The following is a 12,232-nucleotide window of genomic DNA, read 5'->3' on the forward strand; positions in this document are numbered from 1 at the left end:
CAGTTCTGGAACTGGTAGTCTGTTGATTACCAGGTCTGGTACTTGGGTGGGAGGAGAGGAGGAAACCTTAGGTCCTTTCATCCAAATGCTGTTACGTATGTTTTTATCAAGATACCATGCAAGTTACTAGGTGATGCTATGTTGATGACTACGTAGATTCTATGAGATGCTAGCAGTTAAACACTGAGCAAACAAACGTTCAATGAAAAATAGAATGTGGGCATGCTACTTTGATTTCCTGGCCTCTTTGACATTTGAGACTATCAGCAATGCCAAAACAGGGTTATAAAAATAGTGGATCACTTAAAATATAAGTAGAAATTTGTCAAATGATAAACTTGGGTGTAGAAAAAAAATACAATAACTGTTTCTCTCAGTCTCTTACCGAGCCCTCATTTATTTCTGATGACAAAACATGGCCAGTTTCGTATTTGTCTTAGTGTTTCTATGAATTTGGGAGGTACAAAAAGCAACTTTTATTTTTCCACAGCTCAACTTAATTCCCATTTCAAGTTTCTTTTGTACATTTAGGCAGAAAATGCAGCCAATTCTCCTATATGATTGTTGTATCTTCGTTTTTGTTTGGGGGAAAGGCATCTGTGCCTTGGTTTTCATCTTCTGTCCAAATTGGCATAAGTGGGATGTTGAGTGTCCCATCTTGTTCTCTGGTGTCCACCTTCTTCAAGTTGTCTTCGACAGAGATGGACTTGATTTTACCCATACTTCTGACTAGAATCCATGCTGATTTCCTCAGACTCTTTTTCTGAGTTGTGATCTTGAAATAACTTGGAATCTACTTTGTCCCCTCAAGAAACATTTGGAAGGTTCAGCTGATTCCCTTCCTCCTCTGAAATGGTACAGAAGTTTGTGGGCTGCCTCAGACCTTCTGTGAGCATCGATAACCTTTGCAGCAATTTTTGGCTCTATTGCTGTTATTCCACTGTGACTCAGGAAACATATCCCATGGTGTCACTTCCCAGGTTTCCAGAAAGCTATCTAGTACTCTTTTCGAAGTATCCAAATTTTTAAGGAACACAATATGCAACTGACCGTGTTGCATTGTATGTTTCCTTCTTGGCATAAACTTGGAGAATAGGGCAGTGTACTGGACTGTTTCGGAGACCTGTGTGCACAAGCTCTTATTCTCTGACTTCTCCCTACCTCTTCCCAACTATTGAATTCTTCAGTTGAAGGTAGGAAACCTTGCTCTTAATATCACCATTCGTTTTATTTCAAATACATGATTCTGGCACATAATTGCTTCCTTTCAGCTCATTACCTCTGCCAGGACTTTGACAGACACTATTCTGAAGGAGAAATGTCAAAGTCTGTTTCTACACCCTGTCTGAGGAGCTGTGACCTCACTTTTGTGAGACGAGAAGCCAATGTTACCCTAGCTGTTATGGGGGTACACTTATAAATCAAAAAGGAATTATGGAGGTATAATGCATACAATGAGTGATATGAAAATAATACTCCCACACCATTTCCATTGATGACCAAATGTTTTTAAGAAGAGCAAACATTTGTAATGCTTACATAAACATAATTAGGAATAAACTCATATAGGGATAATACAAGAATCTATATTTAAAGCCCTTTCTTTAATAAAAGGTTCAGGCAAAATGGTTCTACTGGCCCTTGTGGTAAGAGTTCTTGCCTTGACTCACTCATATGTGAGTAACATGAAAACACAAGTACCAAAAGGAAAATCTATTCTCCAAGTGAAACCCCAAACCAATGGTTTCCTGGAAAATCTTCAAAGAGAGAATTTGTGAGTCTGCAAGATCTGTAGAGGCCATCAAATTTCGTTAAGAGATAAGAAAGGCAAAGTTGGTATACTTTTATGAAGGAGCATTTGATACATAAAGCAATAAGATGCATTATTCAAGGCTAACTGGTAGGCCATTTGACAAAGCCAGTGAAGAAAACTCAATCTTTTGTCTTCATTTTTTTTTGAAAGGCTTTTTTTCCCCCCTCCTATTTCTTTTCATATTTCTGTTCATTACTAAAAGTTTAAAGACTTTTAGTTTTCTACTATGATTATAATGTGCAGAACAATTGGGGCACCTGGGTGGCTCAGTCCGTTAAGCGTTGGACTTCAGCTCGGGTCATGAGCTCATGGTCCATGGGTTAGAGCCCCGCATCAGGCTCTGTGCTGACAGGTCAGAGCCTGGAGCCTGCTTCAGATTCTGTGTGTGTCTTTCTCTGCCCCTCCCCGACTTGTACTCTGTCTGTCTCGGTCTCTCAAAAATAAATAGAAGTTAAAAAAAAAAAAAAAGAATAACTAGTGGGTAGTTGAAGAGAAAAAGGAAGGGAGACCTTGGAGGGGGATACTGTGCAGGAAGCACTATTGACCAAAGACCATTTCTTGATTTCCCTTCCTTTGAAAGAGTATCAGTGTCTCTGGCTTATGAGTTTAAAAAAAAATTGTTTTTGATGGTTTTTTTTTTTTTTTTTTTGAGAGCTAGCAAGACATATTGCAAGTCGGGGAGAGACAAAGAGAGACTGAGACACAGAATCTGAAACAGGCTCAAGGTTCTGAGCTGTCAGCACAAATCCCGATGGAGGACTAGAATGGCCAAACTGTGAGATCATGACCTGAGCTTTTGGTTTTAAACTTAGCATTTTTTTTAAAGAACTTTACACACGAACAGTTGGTTTCATCTTACTGATTTTGAATGCGGTATTTCTTATATTTTTCTGGGGTCTCACACTGATATTTCCTAAAAGGTGGTGAGGTATTACCGATACTGACATTAAGTTCTTTTTCCAGGGTAAAATAAGGTACAGCCTTTGGAAAGAACATTAAGCATGACCTTGAGGAGCCATTAATTCAGATAACAAGTCTGCCAAGAAATAAACAGCATGAAAGAAAATCAGGAGAAAAAAATGGCTTTACCTCTTTTTAGAATCACAGATTTGTGTGAGACCAATGTTAGTAAACAAAAGATGTAATGCCAAAGCACTTCTTAGACTAAGGAACATGTTTATCAACACAGTTATTATACAGCAAGTTCTGTGTGACATAAATAAGGAGTTGAAGACAGGAGTGCAGTTACTAATAAAAGTGGGCTGGGATCTTAAATCATGCTAGGATGTATCCTGGACCAAGGTTAAGATGTACAGCAATGGAAGAATGCGGGATGACAAAGTAGGATTTCAAAGTGACTTGAAACTTTGATATTTATGAGCTGCTTCCTTTCTTTCTACTCAGGTCTGATAATGAAATTAATATAGATAATTGTTATTAAATCACAGTTTGCTTTTTTATTGAAATAAAATTGATGAATAACATTTTTAAACTTTAAGGTATGTAACATGTAATTATGTCATAAAAGAAAAATTTATCACAATTAACAGTAGCTAACACCTCTATCCTGTTACATAATTATTATTATTATTATTTTGTGGTGGGAACAATGAAGGTCCAGTCTGGTAACAGCTTTGAAGTTTATAATATATTATTACTGTCTACAGTCACTGTGTCTTGCATAGATTTCCGTAACTTCTCTATCTACTGGTAGCAAGTTAGTATGCTTACACATCTCTGTGGTTTCCCTAATCCCTGGCCCCTTATAATTATTGTTCTGTTCTGATACAAGTTTGTCTTTTTTATATTGCACATACAAGTGATAACATACAGCATTTGTCTTGATCTGTCTGACATCTCACTTAGCATAATGGACTCAAGGTTCATCTGTGTTGTTGGAAATGACAGGATTTCCTTTTTCCTCATGGCTGAATAATATTCCATTGTATCTGTATACAGTAACTTCTTTATCCATATACAAAATGTCTATTATCCATCCATCCATCAAGAAACACTTAGTGTTTCGATATTTTGGTTATTGTAAAGAATGCTGCCATAAACTGGGATGTACATAGATTTGTTCTAGAAAATTATTTTGTTTTCTTTGGATATATACCCAGAACTGGGATTGTTGGATCATTGAGCAATTCTGCTTTTGGTTTGAAGGAACTTCCATACTGTTTTCCATAGTGGCTGAACCAATTTGTGTTTCCACTAACAATGTGTGCAGGTTCCCTTAAATTCACATTTTCGCCATACTCACTAATTCATCTGTTCTCGATACTAGCCTTTACTACCTCACTGGGATTTTGATTTGCGTTTCTCTGATGATGAGTCATGTTTAGCATGTTTTCATGTACTTGTTGGCCATTAGTGTATCTTCTTCAGAAAACTGTATATTCTGTTTTTTCTACCCATTTTCCCCCTATATTACATTATTGTTAATGAGTTGTAGGAGTTCTTTAACTTGAAGATTAGATGCATAATTTGCAATTATTTTCTACCATTTGGTAGGTTGCCTTTTCATTTTGTTGTTTTCCTCTGCTGTACAGAGGCTTTTTAGTTTGTCATTCCACTGGTTGATTTTTTCTCTTATTGTGCTTTTGTTGTCCTAATGAAAAAACTAAAAAAAATCATTGTCCTTTCCAATATCAGGGAGTTTCTTTCTTCTTTCTTTTCTTTTTTTTTTTTTTTTTTTTTTTTTTTTGTGAGTTTATGGTATCCAATCTTAGGATTAAGTCATTAATCTACTTAAAGTTTATTTTTGTCAGTGGTGTAAGATAGGGGTCCAGTTGTAATTTTCTGCATGGGTCCTTCAGTTTTAACAACACCATTTGTTGAAGAGATTATGCTTTTCTCATTGCGTATTCTTGGCTTCTCTGTCAAATACTAGTTGACCATATATGTGGAGATCCATTGCTGGGCTCTCAGTTCTATTTCATTGGTCTGTGTATCTATTTTTATGCCAGTACCATATTGCTTTGATTATTAAGGCTTTGTAGAATAGCCTTGAAATCATGAAGTGTGATACCTCTGACTTTATTTTGATTAAAATAGCTTTGGCTGTTGAGTCTTTCCTGGTTCCATACGTATCCTAGAATTATTCTATTTCAGTGAAAAATGTCTTAAGAATTCATTCGGGTGGGGATTGCCTTGAACCTATGGATGGTTTTGGATAGCATGGACATTTTAAGAAAATTAATTATTTTTCTATGAACACAAATTTTTGTATCTTCAGTTTCTTTTACTATGGTCTTCTAGTTTTTATTGTATAGGTGTTATACTTCTTAGCTGTATTCCTAAATATTTTGATGTTTTCAATGCTATTGGAAATGGAATAGTTTGAGTTCTTTCACAGATGTTTTATTGTCACTGTGTAGAAAAGCACCTGAATGTTGCTGTATGTTGATTTTATATTCTGTAATGCTACTGATTTTGTTAAACACTTCCAACAGTTTTATGGTGAAGTCTTAAGGATTTCCTATTTATGGAAAATAGTACCTGTGCTCTGCCTAAGACTTGCAGTACTATGTTGAAAAAGGAGTGGGTACCCTTTTCCTCTTCTTGATCTTAATGGGCTTTGAATTTCTAGACCTGGAGTATAATGTTAGCTGTGGGCTGTTTGCATTTGGCCTTAATTATATTGAGGTGTATTTATTCTACACCCAATATAGAACTGGGGATTTTACCCATAAAAAGACTATATATTCTGTTAAACTCTTCTGTTTATATGGAGATAGTCATGATTTTTATCATTCATATCACAATATTTGAATATATTGAACCATCATTGCATCTTCAGGATAGCAGGTGGAAATTTACTGGAATAGTACTTATTTTAGTAGCACCAACTTCCAAAACTTAAAAAAAAATATGGGAATGAATATTTTATGCCTTTTAATGAGTTTGATTGATGCAAGAATACATCTCCTTCATTTGAGATGGACTCTTCACGGAACTGGCCCTCCTGTTAGTTCTCACCTTAATGAACAAAATTTCTAAGCACCCAGAATGCTCATTATGGCAGAGCTTAGATGGAGCCCCAAATTCTTAACACAGTTATCTGGACAACCAAGATCTATAAGGTAGAATAGGTAAGTGATGGTATGCTTGTATGCCTCCCTGAATGTTAGATGAAAATTATTTTTGGAATAACACCTTTTTGCCAGTGGCTTTCCCAACTTGAATGGTAAGGCTGAGCTAGTCTACTTGGCTACAGGAGCTAGGTAAGGACTTCATTGTCTTAATAATAGAACAAAGGGGGGTGCCTGGGTGACTCAGTTGGTTAAGCTTCCGGCTTTGGCTCAGGTCACCATCTCATGGCTCATGGGTTGGGGCTCTGTGTTGGGCTCTCTGCTGACAGCTCAGAGCCTGGAGCCTGCTTCAGATTCTGTGTCTCCCTCTCTTTATGACCCTCCCCTGCTCTCACTGTCTCTCTCTGTCTCTCAAAAATAAAAATTAAAAAAAAAAAAGATTAAAAAAGTAGAACAAAGGATCCACCCCCATTGCCCTGACTTTGAGGAATTTGTAAATACTGCACTAATTATTACGGGAGAAGTAATACTCCAATACAAGCATTGGAATTAGAAGCTTCAGATGAAGAGACTCAAGTCCTGTCTTCTTTGGAACTTCGGTTCCTCTGCAGTACCAACTTCTTAGAGGAGTTATTATTATGTAAAAGAATGTAGTTGACTAAGTCTCTGTTCTTTGGAACACAGTGGAGAACCACACCTTAGGGATTCTCTCTTTAGATTTCCCTGATAAGTAAAACACTACCACTTTGTTCTAGGTGATGGGATATTTTGTGATATTACATGAATGAGTGCACAACAATACTGCATCGCCCCCCCCCCCAATTTAAAAGTCATGTGGACTACTAACAACTTTCCCAAGTTGTATTTTTATAGTTGTATTTTTTTTCAAAACCAAACTTCGCTTCTATTTCACTTACTTGCAACTGTATTTTGTTTCCTCTGCAGTATGTTCTGTAATCTCTGGGAATGTAGATGAGAATTCTGTGCTGTCTGTGAATGCAGATGGACTTCGTTTTTCTGATTGAAGAACAGGGAAATTGGCAGTGAGATATAATTAATGAACATTACAGAGGAAATAAGTTACTTTCAGTACAGTGTCTTAGTTTTACAAATAAGTTTACTCACTGGGAATCTTTTGATCATGATTAATTAGGAAACCCAATATAGACCTCTAAAGAAGAAACATGCTGTAATTTGTCAAAAGCTAGAATGTTACATATTTACTCAAGTGGCTTTTTAACAGACTGTAGTTCCATTTGTAGAATTTGTGAAGGAAATTACAGGGATTTCTGAATGATATTGTTTATGCGAATGAAATGTCATGCAGGGCCATTTCCTAGTACATTAAATTGAACCAAAGGACAGTTTAAATTTTCCAAATGATACTTGTTAGTTATTTACTAACTCTAGTCTTTGAATTGAATGTGAGTATGCTGTGGTAAATTGCTGGCTGCTAGTCTTTTTGATAGGACACCTAATTATATGGTTCACATCTTTTAAGATTCAATCTCTATCATCAAGTCAATGAATATTTCCCCCAGTATGTAGAAAGTGTACAAGAATTCTATTTTGTATTTATTTCTTTTTTATATTTGGTAATGATTTCTTCCTATATGACCATTTATTGGGGACATATTAAGGAATAGAATGAGTGTCATTGGGTAAGATGAGATATGCCAATCTTTTATTTTTAAGGAAGGACCGATGTTGTGTATCAGATGCTAATAAGAGTACTCTCCAGTAATCTTATCTTGACAGAACTTACAGGTTTCAATTTCAGCTTGTTTCACTCTTCTCAAAGAGGAAGCCAGAGTAATTGACATCATCAAATTAGTGTAATTGTGACTTCATACTAATCCAACAATGATCCTCTAAATTCAGTTTTCAACACTGAATATTTATATTTCTATTAGGGGGATAGAAATATAAATAATATATTATTTATTATTATATAGGGGGATAATACAGAGATTAATACAAGCTGTAATCTCAGGAATTTGAATTGAAAAATGCTATTTTCATTTTTCATGGTGTTCATCTACTGACTTAAAATATGGTCCTAAGTGAAATCAAAGTATTAATATTTTATTTTAAAAAATGGAAGGACTTAAACAAGTTTGACCACCTTCTTAGGACTCTTGACATTTGTAGCTACCGATAGTTCACTTCTGGGGAGAAGGGTACGTGAGTAAGAGGAAAGAGGATTAAGGTGAACTAGAAGCTACTATTAACTGAAGGCCAACATTGCTTATTTCTTTGCTTCTTAAATAGAGCCTAACCCAGTGTTGTGACTACAGAGAGTTGTTACTATAGTTCTTCTAAACACTAAAGACTAAATGATAGTAATCTGAGACTTGGTTCTAACAAGCTGGTACTTTATTATCTTCACTTACTATATGTCTCAAATGGGCATCATAATAGACTATTCTAGCTCACTATGTTTTTTTGAACCCAGTGATACCGTCTGTAACAATCTTTGGTAATATAATAAGCGAATTATACTAGATAAGTGGAAGTCTGGTGTCCCTTTCATTTCGTGTCTTTTTAGATAAGAGTCATAATAGGTCTGACTGAAAGAACAAAACCAAAAGCCTTTAATTATTCATCCTACCTTATCTCTTTTAAACAATTCAAAGAGAAAGATATTTTTAAGAACATTGGGACAGTTACTTAACTTGTGTGTGTGTGTGTGTGTGTATGTGTGTGTATGTGTGTGTTTCCCTGCAAAAATGACATAAGATTTATTTGGTTAATAAATATACATAATTTTTACAAACACTGCTTTTGAGTTGTCATTTCTTATTTTCTAAATTGAAATAGTCAAAACAAAGCATCAATTTTGATGATACAGTGGTTCACTAATCCCATTCTTGCTTTTCTCTTTAAATCAAAGGAAAAAGTACCTCAGTCAGTATGCATAAACTAAATCACATATTAGCTTAAATTATTAAGGATATGAAAGGATGGAACAAAGTTCTGGTGAATGACTTCTCTTAAAATAATCTTGACAATTCTCTTAAGATCCTGATCCCAATCTGATTGTATTCTCTTTTCTATCCCTGAAGCAGATGCAAACTGAAATTCATATTTTATTACCTAAACCTATTGTTTTTTATTTTCTGTATGAGGAACAAGAAAGGAGAGGAAGCAAGAGCTATGGGTAGGAAGCTTTCTACCTGTTACATTTTACCCCGTTATTCTGTTTTCTCTCTTGGATCTACTCAGGAAAATTTCTGAAAATTAATTGCTTTTCCTTGGTTACTCTGAGGGATAGGGAGAGTAGGAGAAAGTCATGTGTCAGGGAAGAGAGAATAGTCTGGAGTTTGTAATTTTTAAGAAACTAGGCCTTGCCAGCTGCCACTTTTCACGACTATTGAAAAGGTCACGGAAGAACTTTGGTCAGCCCTATGTTACGAATCAAAACGGCAATTGTTGTACCCTTGACGAATTTTAAGGAGGAGAATAAGTGTAGAACAACAGGCAGTTGAGTTGAGATGTTACATTAGTTGCCTAGACCCTGAAAAGCACTCAATAAAAATGTCTTGATACTCCATCTGATAATTCTGAATTAACTTTTAAAAGTGAAGAATTCTGGTAATTTGCTTTTCTTAGTTATTCGTAAATTTTACTTGTGAAATATTTGGGGTTTTGGTTCTTTTTTTTTTTTAAGTGAACACACATGTTTACATATGTTAAGTTTCTGGAGCATTTAATAAATAATGACACAAATGATTTTACTTCATCAAGCCTTACAAGTGGTTACAGCTGTTTGCATAGACTCTAAAAATAAACCTCTGTGGAATAGAAAAAGATACTAGAAACTTCCCCAAGAAAGTTAACTCTAAAAGTTACTGCTCTCAGATTCTTGTTTTAGTATAAGAACCATTTTAAAATAAGTGTATTATTTGGGAAGTGAATGGGGGATAAGATACAGCATTAGTGAAAATTACATTTATAAATACAGTTAAAAAATAAGGTTTTCTAGTAATAAACACTATTTCTAACGAAATCTAGAATAAATAAAACCGCTGTTTTTTTTCCCAAGGCTTTAGACCAGGAGGTAAATCCCCATGATCACTAATACCTTGCCTCATTCTACTCAGAGCAGTATCTTTTGATTATGTATATGACTCCATCATATAGGGAAGAAGCTCCTTTACTGATTTTTTATTTTAATAAATCAGGTACATTGTGTTACAGACCACATGGTGATTATTGTTTTTCATTTGTTTGGGAGAATGGTTTGATCCAACAAATAAGTTATTAAATACTCAACCTGTCGGGCTCAATGTTAGATGCTGGGGATAGAGCAGTGAACAAGATGGACGGGTGACTGTTGTTGTGGGACTTCTTGGGGGCCCAGTTGTCAGCTCAGCTCCTTTATGGGGTAGTTGGAGCCTGTGCTCAGCTCTCATCGTGTTGGGCCAAGTATACCCACATGGACTGTGAATATAAAGCTTAGGTTCTTATTATGGCCTCCTATTACATAATTTGTTGAGCTAATAAACTATACTCATTCAATAAAACATATTTTCAAACTGGCTTCTGATCTAGCACACTAATGGGAGATCCAAGTTTTTCCAATAGGAAATCTAACCTTTAAAATCTTTTCCTCGTAGAGCAGAGAGTAATGTAATTATGTGGTAAACTTGTATACAGTTGAATTTGTATTTAATTGCATAGTTGAAGTGTGCATTGAATATTTTATTTAATAGTTTCTAATAGGGAATTAGGATTCTAAATATTAGCTTGTGTTCCTTAATTGACATCCATCCACCTGAATAAAACAAATCTCTAATTAACTGGAGATCACGACTCACTAAGAAACAACTGGGATAAATGAAAATTGACTTTCCATACTTAATGACCTGAAAATCTTACAGTAGAGTGATCATTGTATGAAGGTAAAAGATAATTAGTCCATTATCTTCTTTATGAACTTTAAATGTCAATAGTTAAGGCCTAAAACAAATCAGGCTGAAACTCCTATAAATCGGATAAGTTGTCTAACAAAAAGTTAAGGATCTCACGGGGGCAGTGTTGTCCAGTACCATCTGAGGGTCACTCGCAGCAGAATCCTTAAGAAGACTTCATATTAAAAATGCAGAATCCTTGGGGAATTTGGGTGGCTCAGTCAGTTAAGTGTATGACTCAATTTCGGCCAGATCATGATTGAGCTCCGTGTTGGACTTGGTGCTGACACCACAGAACCTGCCTGGGATTCTCTCTTCATCTCTCTCTGCCCCTCCTCTGTTCATGTGTGCTCTCTCTCTGTCTCTCTCAAAATGAAGAAATAAACATTTAAAAAGAAAAAAAAAAAAAAAGCAGAAGCACTGATATTACCCAGCCTGATTAAAGCAGGAACTCTAGAAGTAAGGAATTTAGCACCTCACTTTTTTAATTTTATCCTTTTAATGCTTATTTTGAGAGAGCCGCGTGCGCACACACGTTAATGGGGGAGGGGTTAGAGGGAGAGGGAGAGGAGAATTCCAAGCAGATTCCCAGATTCCGTGCTCAGCATAGCACCTTTCTTTTCAAGCACATCTTCTTGGGCTGCATGGGTGTCTCAGTCATTGGAGAATCTGACTTTGGCTCAGGTCATGATCTCAGGGTTCATGATTTCAAGCTCTGCACTGGGCTCACTGCTGTTAGCACAGAGCCTGCTTCAGATCTTTATCTCTGACACTGCCCTGCCTACAGTCTCGCCTGTGCTCTCACTTGTTTTCTCTCTCTCAAAAATAAACATTAAAAAATAAAAAGAAGAAAAAATAAAGAGGGAAAAAAACAAATCTTCTGGGTGATTCTTATGTGTTGTTGAAATTTGAGAATTACTGTTGTAAGCCTAGCTGACACATTTCCCCACCTTTATGTTAAAAAAATAGAAGCTGTAATCGGGGAGCCTGGGTGACTCAGTCAGCTGAGCGTCCAGCTCGGGCTCAGGTCATGATCTCGTGGTTTGTGGGTTCAAGCTGACAACTAGCTCAGAGCCTGGGGTCTGTCTTTGGATTCTGTGTCTCCATCTCTCTCTGACCCTCCCCTGCTCACACTGTCTCTCTTTCTCTCCCAAAAATAAATAAAACATTAAAATTGAAAAACAAAGGCATAATCTTCAAAGACCTTGAGATTATTTCTGTAGCTAGGAATGATACAGGAATGCATTTTCCATAAGCATCGGGAACTGTACTATGTACTGGATTTGTTAGCCAGTCCACCCCTGCCGTGGCAGCTCTGGGCTGATGTCCCCCCCGCCCCCAAGCTGCAGCTATTTTCTCAGTGTGCCCTGCCTGCCATCATCTGGCATGAACTCCACCCAGTAAGCTGGCTGCACGCAGACTCCCAGGCCCCACCTCTGATCTTTTGCGTTAGGACGTCTGAGGATGTGTTA

The sequence above is a fragment of the Suricata suricatta genome, chromosome 2, assembly GCF_006229205.1.
Source record: "Suricata suricatta isolate VVHF042 chromosome 2, meerkat_22Aug2017_6uvM2_HiC, whole genome shotgun sequence".
NCBI classification, from domain to species: domain Eukaryota; kingdom Metazoa; phylum Chordata; class Mammalia; order Carnivora; family Herpestidae; genus Suricata; species Suricata suricatta.